The following is a 9,406-nucleotide window of genomic DNA, read 5'->3' as shown; positions in this document are numbered from 1 at the left end:
TATCTAATTTCGACGAAGTATTGAAGCGATGAGTGATAAATTTTACCGTTGTGTTGAGGAAATTGCGTTTCTCAACACTGTATGATAATACACTCATCAAAAAAGTTTTGCATCACCCCGGTTCGGAGAACTCCTGAAGATAGACGTCGCTATGGATATTGCATCACAGACACAATCCCTTTGACTGTTCAGAGATGTCACTAAGCCCGCACAAAGATGTAAACAACCATGCATGAGCAGGATCTATTATACGGAGGGGGTCCGACAGGCGATCAGTTCCAGTCATTCCACCAGGAAGGAGGTACACAGCTCGTGCTGTCTGTATTTCAACCATGCCTAGACGGCCAATACCGCGGTTCGATCGCGTCCACATTGTCACTTTGTGTCAGGAAGGTCTCTCAACAAGGGAAGTGTGCAGCCGTCTCTGAGTGAACCAAAGCGCTGTTGTTCTCACATGGAGGAGATACAGAGACAGGAACTGTCGATTACATGCCCGGCTCAGGCCGCCCAGGGGCTACTACTGCAGTGGATGACCGCAACCTACGGATTATTGGCTAGGAGGATCTCTGACAGCGCCGGCCGCGGTGGCCGTGCGGTTCTAGGCTCTCCAGTCCGGAGCCGCGCTGCTGCTACGGTCGCAGGTTCGAATCCTGCCTCGGGCATGGGTGTGTGTGATGTCCTTAGGTTAGTTAGGTTTAAGTAGTTCTAAGTTCTAGGGGACTTATGACCACAGCAGTTGAGTCCCATAGTGCTCAGAGCCATTTGAACCATTTGATCTCTGACAGCAACGTCTCCATGTTGAATAATGCTTGTCGTGCAGCCACAGGGCGCGGTCCCTCCCGCCGGAGATTCGAGCCGTCCCTCGGGCATGGGTGTGTTGTTCTTAGCACAAGTTGGTTTAAGTTACTTTAAGTAGTGTGTAAATCTAGGGACCGATGGCCTCAGTAGTTTGGTTCCTTAGGAATTCACACACATTTTTTACAGCCACAGGACGTCGTGTTACGACTCAAACTATGCGCAATAGTCTGCATGATGCGCAACTTCATTCCCGACATCCATGGCGAGGCCCATGTTTGCAACCACGACACCATGCAGCGCTGTACAGATGGGCCCAATAACATGCCGAATAGATCGCTCAGGATTGGCATCACGTTTTCTTCACCGATGAGTGTCGCATATGCCTTCAACCAGACAATCGTCGGAGAGGTGCTTGGAGGCAACCCGGTCAGGTTGAACACCTTAGACACACTGTCCAGCGAGTGCAGCAAGGTGGAGGTTCCCTGCTGTTTTAGGGTGGCATTATGTGGGGTCGATGTACGCCGCTGTAGGTCATGGAAGGCGCCGTAATGGCTGTACGATACGTGAATGCCATCGTTCCACCGATAGTGCAACAATGTCGGCAGCATATTGGCGAGGAATTCGTCTTCATGGACGACAATTCGCGTGGCCCCATCGTGAATGACTTCCTTCAGGATAACGACATCGCTAGACTAGAGTGGTCAGCATGTTCTCCAGACATGAACCCTATCGGACATGCCTGGGATAGATTGAAAAGAGCTGTTTATGGACGACGTGACCCACCAACCACTCTGAGAGAACTATGCCGAATCGCCGTTGAGGACTGGGACAATCTGGTTCAAATGGTTCAAATGGCTCTGAGCACTATGGGACTTAACATCTGTGGTCATCTGTCCACTAGAACTTAGAACTACTTAAACCTGACTAACTTAAGGACATCGTACACATCCATGCCCGAGGCAGGATTCGAACCTGCGACCGTAGCGGTCACGCGGTTCCAAACTCAAGAGCCTAGAACATCACGGCCACACCGGCCGGCCGGGACAATCTGGACCAACAGTGCCTTTATGAACTGGTGGATAGTATGCTACGACGAATACAGCCATGCATCAGTGCAAGAGGACGTGGTACTGCGTACTAGAGTTTCCGGTGTGTACAGCAATCTGGACCACCACCTCTGAAGGTTTCACTGTATGGTGGTACAACAATCAAAGTGTGGTTTTCATGAGCAATAAACAGAGTGGAAATGATGTTTGTGTTGATCTCTATTCCACTTTTCTGTACAGGTTCCCGAACTCTCGGAACCGAGGTGATGCAAAACTTTTTTTGATGTGTGTATTTGTGCTGCTGTCTTTATTTTTACTTCAGTATCCCTTCATTTCACGTCACAAATAAACAGTTTCAAAATAATCCTGAATTAAACACTGACAGCATCAATTTTGTTATAAATACTGTAAGCGTCTGTTATAAGTAACAGACAGGAGGATAACTATGCAGAACAAAAATGTTTCGTTGGTTACCTGACACTTTATGTATATCCTCACTCAGTTTCTAGACGGTTCACCCCGTCTGGTTTTTAGGGGTATCTAGTAAGACACTTATCACATACGCAGAGAAAGTGATCGTTATGAGATAACGCCCGATAAGGTATGCTACACTCCTAATATACAGGTAATGCAGATACGATCTTAACTAGTCTACGGCAGCCTATGGTAGTTTTAAAACTCTAATTGACACTGATATAACTAGATACACGACATAAGCTGCAGCTAAGAGTGGATGACTTACCAGATTGGCTGTCGACTTTTCATAGAGGCGTTCTCCTCTTAAGCGCTAAGGGAAATCTAAATCTGAGGAGCAGGACGGGAATTTGAATCCTGCTGCACATTATTGTGGATCCTGTATGTTAACCTATGTACCACCTCATCTGGAGGCATTGTTGTAGGTCATGTGATTAACTGGTAAATAGGTTACAGAGATGAGTACTTAAATTAGAGAAACTCTTATGTACTGGATGTTCAAATACAAGGCGTTTATAAAAAAATGAATTGTGCTCTAAGAGGACATTACTGGTGTGGTGTCACCGCCAGACACCACACTTGCTAGGTGGTAGCCTTTAAATCGGCCGCGGTCCGGTAGTATACGTCGGACCCGCGTGTCGCCACTGTCAGTGATTGCAGACAGAGCGCCGCCACACGGCAGGTCTAGAGAGACGTCCTAGCACTCGCCCCAGTTGTACAGCAGACTTTGCCAGAGATGGATCAATGACAATTACGCTCTCATTTGCCGAGACGATAGTTAGCATAGCCTTCAGCTACGTCATTTGCTACGACCTAGCAAGGCGCCATTACCAGTTTATATTGAGATTGTAATTCATGTATAATCAAGAGCGATGTTCTCCAATAATGGATTAAAGTTAAGTATTCCAGCAGCAACGTACCTTATTGGCTATATTAATTACATTGTCCTGTTCCAGACCTCACGCCAGTTTGCGTGAGCTTAAACGCGTGCATTTCGGCCTCCTCTAGCAACACTGTGTTGGCTCTTCCGCCAACACATCAACTGGCCTAAAATAAGAAAGCACATAAGAGACTTACAGTCGTACACTAGCTGATCGAAAGTATGTGGACACCTATTAATGGACGTTAATGTGGGGTGCGCTGACCCTTCGCCTTTATGACGGCTTGAAGACTGCCTGCGACACTTTCAACGAGGTGTCTGAATGTCTGTGAAGGAACAGCGCTCATTCTCCCTCTAGAGCAGAAACTGGAGAAGATGGTGATGTAGACGTTGTGGTCTGGAACAAATTTGACGTTCTAATTCGTCCCGAAGCTGTTGCGTCTGGTTCGGGTCGAGTCTTGGGTACCCGTCAATTTTAGGAATATTATTGTCCACAGACCACTGCATGAAAGACACTGCTTTATGCAAGGTGCATTCCCTTGCTGATACACACAATCGCCGTCTCCGAAATGTTCCTCTGCGCTACACAATACACAGTGCTGTAATGTGTGTTCGTGTCCTTTCGCATATAGCGTTTTCTTAGGTGCAATAAGGGGACTCAAGCCTAAGCACGAAAATCACCCTCATACCGTAACACCAGCTCCTCACTGTTGGCACTTAACGTGTTACAGGTATTTGGCAAACTCAAATCCTTCTATCGGATTGGCACAGGGTATTGCGTGATTCATCACTACAAATTACTCCTTTCCAGTCATGTACTTCCCAGTGCCGTTCATTTTACGCAATCTCGAGCACTGAATACAGAAATGTATTGTTTATGAGCTGCTATTCGACCATTGGACACCATTCTTTGTAACTCCCTGCTCCCACTATTTGCGCTAGCCGGACTGTTACCCTCTGCAATGCTATGTGGTGCCTGTTGGTCACTACGTGAGATCTACCCTGTCTTGGTTTAGCTGCAAATGTTCCATCGCGTTTCCATTTCACAGTCAGATCACCAACAGATGAATTGGACAGCTATAGAAAGTTTGAAATGTCCCTGACGGATTTGTTACTCAGGTGACATCCAGTGACCTGTAAACATTCAAAGTGACTCGACATTGCCCAATGGTATCTAGACACTTTTGGTCAGATTGTGTAGTATGTCTGGAAGTAAAAATATTTTGGGAAAGGGCCAGTTTATTGTATCGAGAATGTTCACTACTCAGTGCTGTGGGCTCACTTTTTGTTGAAATTCAGAACTCATTTGTTATTGTTTGTGTCTGTCCCTGTCTTTAACCGGCTTTCTGTGATGCTGGTATTAATCACAAAAAATGGTTCAAATGGCTCTGAGCACTATGGGACTTAACATCTGAGGTTATCAGTCCCCTAGAACTTAGAACTACATAAACCTAACTAACCTAAGGACAACACAGGCCTCCATGCCCGAGGCAGGATTCCAACCTGCGACCGTAGCGGTCGCGCGGTTCCAGATTGAAGCGCATAGAACCGCTCGGCCACACCGGCTGGCTATTAATCACAACAGTTACAATTTCCTTCCACATCAGTAATTCGGTACATACTATACTGAAGGTTCGTTAGTATCAGAACAAGATTAGTGAATTCCTACAGAGTGAAGAACGTATATATTGAAAGAGAGCCTTATCATTCGACTAGAAATGTAGAAACATGCTATGGTTTCGCCAATGGCGTTAATCGACACCCCCATAAGGTGTGCGCCAAACGTCACCTCCTACCCTGCATTCAAACTGAAGTAGATGAACCAGCGTTGCGACGAGTAGCTGCGCCTGGAACACTCATGTAGACAATTGTAGCTAGTGAAGACAACTACATGCCCGACGGTAAAAAAAATTTATTCCATTACTAAAACTGGTTCTCCATAGCTTTGAATGTGTTATATGTTTCCTTGTTTGTCTCCATACACTAGTAAACGTATGGAAAATCTTGCCTATATTATTGGCACTACAAATAACTGCGACGGGCATTGTAAATAAAGTTTCAGCATTCATTGGCAACACTAGAGAAAATTGAAACAGGCGGATAAATTAAACATATAGATTCATCAGTTTACGTGTGAATGGAATGGAAATGAAGTCCCATGCTTCTTGACAGAGCGTAGGGGGACGATGAGGGAGACTCGCACCACCGTACTAGGCAAGGTCCTAATGGAAGTGGTTTGCCGTTGCCTTCCTCCGACCGTAATGGGGATGAATGATGATGATGAAGACGAGACAACAACACCCAGGCATCTCGGGGCAGGTGAAAATCCCGCCGGGAATCGAACCTGTGACCCCGTGTTCGGTAACCGAGAACGCTATCGCGAGACCACGAGCGGCGGACTTTTGTATGCATAAAGTATCAAAATATAAATTTCGACATTTTCGAGGTATTCTTCGATTAACATAATTTTGTGACTGCCCTTCAGTGAGTCGAGTGTCTTCCGCCGGCCAGTCAAAGTTCTCTCTCGGGTGCCATGCGCACGCTGCGTTGGCTGTTTTGTACTCATTCAGGGCCTCATTCACGCTGGTTGCGTGCTGCCAACATTATTTCCACCTCATCCTCCTAACATCACAATTTCTCGATGGCAAAGTCGTTTTATTCGAGCTATTGGATTAATATTTACCATATATAGCGGAACAACGTACAGAATCAACTATTGAAAAAGACTTCACTAAATGATTCCAAAACAGAATGCACATGGCTAACACAATAGCAGCGAGACCAGAATTAGTACCCATAAACGAGAAAGCTACATGGTATGGGACCTAAGCACTTGAGAAACGAATTGTTTTGAAATAATTTGTAGTCTGTAGTAGATTGGGGGTAACTAGGCTGTGGCAATCGGGGCGATACCATAAGCCCCCCGAGAACAACAGATCTGGGCGCCCAAAAGGGACAAATAATGAAAAATTAAAATAGAAAAGGAACATTGAGAAAATTATTAAAATTAATGTCACGTGAAATATTTAGCTACATTAAAATAAACTAGGGTGGTTTTGGAAATCCATCAGAGCTAAGAGGATATGCTAATCATTTATCTCCTTTATTCAGGTAAAATATTACTTAATTGAATGCAAAGGACGAGATGGACTAGAAGTGAGTAAATATAGCGTCCAAGGCTATGGTGAAACATCTGTCACGAATGGCGCACAAAATAGTGGCATCAAGGCAGGGCTGCCAATATGACGCCATCTATGTAGTTAAACATAAATTCGTTGACGTTTTTATAGCTCTGACAAACATGTCTTACGCGTGAGAAATGTTACGAACAAAGTGCAGCAGTAGGTGTTAAAAACACAATTGTAAATAACTGGAAAGAATAGATTCAGCGCTTAAGGCTCCTCACTATCAGAAATGCTAGCATCAAAGCATCATTGATCTGGCGAAACTTTCAACATGAATGGAAGATGGGATCAAGTGTAAATTCTCTAAGAAATGAGTAACAACAGTAAAAAGCACTTCGAGGAGCTTTGCGAAGACGAGCCGATGACAGCGCCCATCATGAGATATAGAGTGATATTTTATTTATCACATCTTTTTAGTGAATGAATTAAACTATACACGCACCTTTGTTGGCTAAGGTCACGTGACTTTACGTTAGAATTTATAGTTATTAACGGATAACGCACCACTCTGAGAGGAAGGTGAAGTTAGCGTTTAGTTTAAGAAGAAATACAAATATAAAAACATTGGCCAGGTGGGAGCAGGACTCCCACACTGAGGGTTCCGTGTAAACTTCTTCGAACATACACTACGTGACCAAAAGTATCTGGACACCCCCAGAAAAATACGTTTTTCATATTAGGTGAATTGTGCTGCCACTTACTGCCATGTACTACATATCAGCGACCTCAGTAGTCATTAGACGTCGTGAGAGAACAGGACGGGGCGATCCGTGGAACTCACGGATTTCGAACGTTGTCAGGTGACTGGGTGTCACTTGTGTCATACGTCTGAACGCCAGATTTCCATATTGCTAAACATCTCTGGGTCCACTGTTTCCGATGTGATAGTGAAGTGGAAATATGAAGGGACACGTACAGCACAAACGCGTACAGGCCGACCTCGTCTGTTGACTGACAGAGACCGCCAATAGTTAGAGGGTCGTAATGTGTAATAGGTAGACATCTATCCAGACCATCACACAGGAATTCCAAACTGCATCAGCATCCACTGCAAGTACTATGACAGTTAGGCGGGAGATGAGAAAACTTGGATTTCATGGTCGAGCGGCTGCTCATAAGCCACACATCACGCCGGTAAATGCCAAATGACGCCTCGCTTGGTGTAGGGAGCGTAAACATTGGACGATTGAACAGTGGAAAAACGTTGTGTGGAGTGACGAATCACGGTACACAATGTGGCGATCCGATGGCAGGTTGTGGGTATGGCGAATGCCCGGTGAACGTCATGTGCCAACGTGTGTAGCACCAACACTAAAATTCGGAGGCGGTGGTGTTATGGTGTGGTCGTGTTTTTCATGGAGGGGGCGTGCACCCCTTGTTGTTTTGCGTGGCACTATCACAGCACAGGTCTACATTGATGTTTTAAGCACCTTCTTGCTTCCCACTGCTGAAGAGCATTTCGGGGATGGCGATTGCATCTTTCAACACGATCGAGCACCTGTTCATAATGCACGGCCTGTGGCGGAATGGTTACACGACAATAACAACTCTGTATTGGACTGGCCTGGACAGAGTCCTGACCTGAATCCTATAGAATACCTTTGCGATGTTTCGGAACGCCGATTTCGTGCCAGACTTCACCGACCTACAGCGATACGTCTCCTCAGTTCCATTTCACCGACTGACGTACGGCACACTAAAAACTTTTAAATTTGGCTGTGATCTGCATTTTGAAGCTTATGTTGTAGAACTTAGTAGGATGTTAATTGCAACATTCACGATATACTAAGCTCTATTTCGGAATTTGAGTTAATCATTAGCCAACTTCAAGCCTGATTAAGCTCTTTAACACAACTTCTATTAATAACGTTTTTGTAGACACATAGGGCTGCAGAATCATTGTGCAATCAACATTTTCAGTTAAGCTATAATACTAATAAACGAAGAAAGTTTTGTGCACTTGAATGAGTATTTGTGAAACACAATTTGGAAATATGTATGCAACACACACTTGCCGTGAGTTTAAAGTATAGTATACTCTGTACCATAGGCATATGATACTTTCAAAACTGTTGTCCTGAAAGTTAACTTGTATAAGTACTTTACATGCTTCTAAACCCCGAGGTACAAGCAGAACCGGAATATCATGCAGAATAAGCATCAACTGACTTGCAAAACTCTAAGCGAGATCATCACAGAATCAGAACGTATGATCGAAGAAGAAATGAATATGATGATTTAAGTTCCGTTGACGATGAGGTCGTTAGAGACATGGCTGAACTTCGGATTTGATTGGGAAGAAAAGCGGCCATGACCTCACAGAGGAACGATCGAACGATTCAGGCATTCGCCTTGAGCGAGTGAGCGAAATCACAAAAAATCCTAAATCTGAATGACCGGACAAAGATTTGAAACACCGTTTTCCGGAGTACGAATCAAGTGGTTTACTACTTCATGAATTTTTAAGAAAATATATATCTCCAGTAAAAATATAAGAGCTATTTGGAACATAGTAAATTATAAGGCACGAAAATAAGGAAATATCTTTAAAGGCAAACAACGAATTAGTCAAAGATCATTCCAAAAGTGCACACAATTTCAATAAGTTTTGTAGGGTAGCAGGAGATAATTTAGGTCTGAACACGTCCTTGGTGGATAGGTTACAATGTCAGTATGGAGACTGAGACGCACCAGTTGTCCAAACATGCGATTTATTTAATTTAGGAACACAATATGTTTCGGTATGACATGATCATATTACCATGTTTTTAAAAGCATTATGCCACTAAACCGAATTATTGAACGAAGTCCTGTGAAAGTGTTATGCACCAACAGTAATTACGAATTTTATACCACGTTCCGTGTACACTCTAACACAAAAAAAACTACTCACCATGAAGGAATGATCCGAATGGGTCGGAAATCCGCGCATGTGACATACACGTGTGGACAAGCAAATGATTACAACTTCAGAGAAATTGGTTGATTCATTCAAGAGAAAGAGCATCACAAACTGACCAAGT

Source organism: Schistocerca serialis, chromosome 2 (assembly GCF_023864345.2).
Source record: "Schistocerca serialis cubense isolate TAMUIC-IGC-003099 chromosome 2, iqSchSeri2.2, whole genome shotgun sequence".
Lineage (NCBI taxonomy): Eukaryota > Metazoa > Arthropoda > Insecta > Orthoptera > Acrididae > Schistocerca > Schistocerca serialis.
This window is presented reverse-complemented; position numbering follows the sequence as displayed.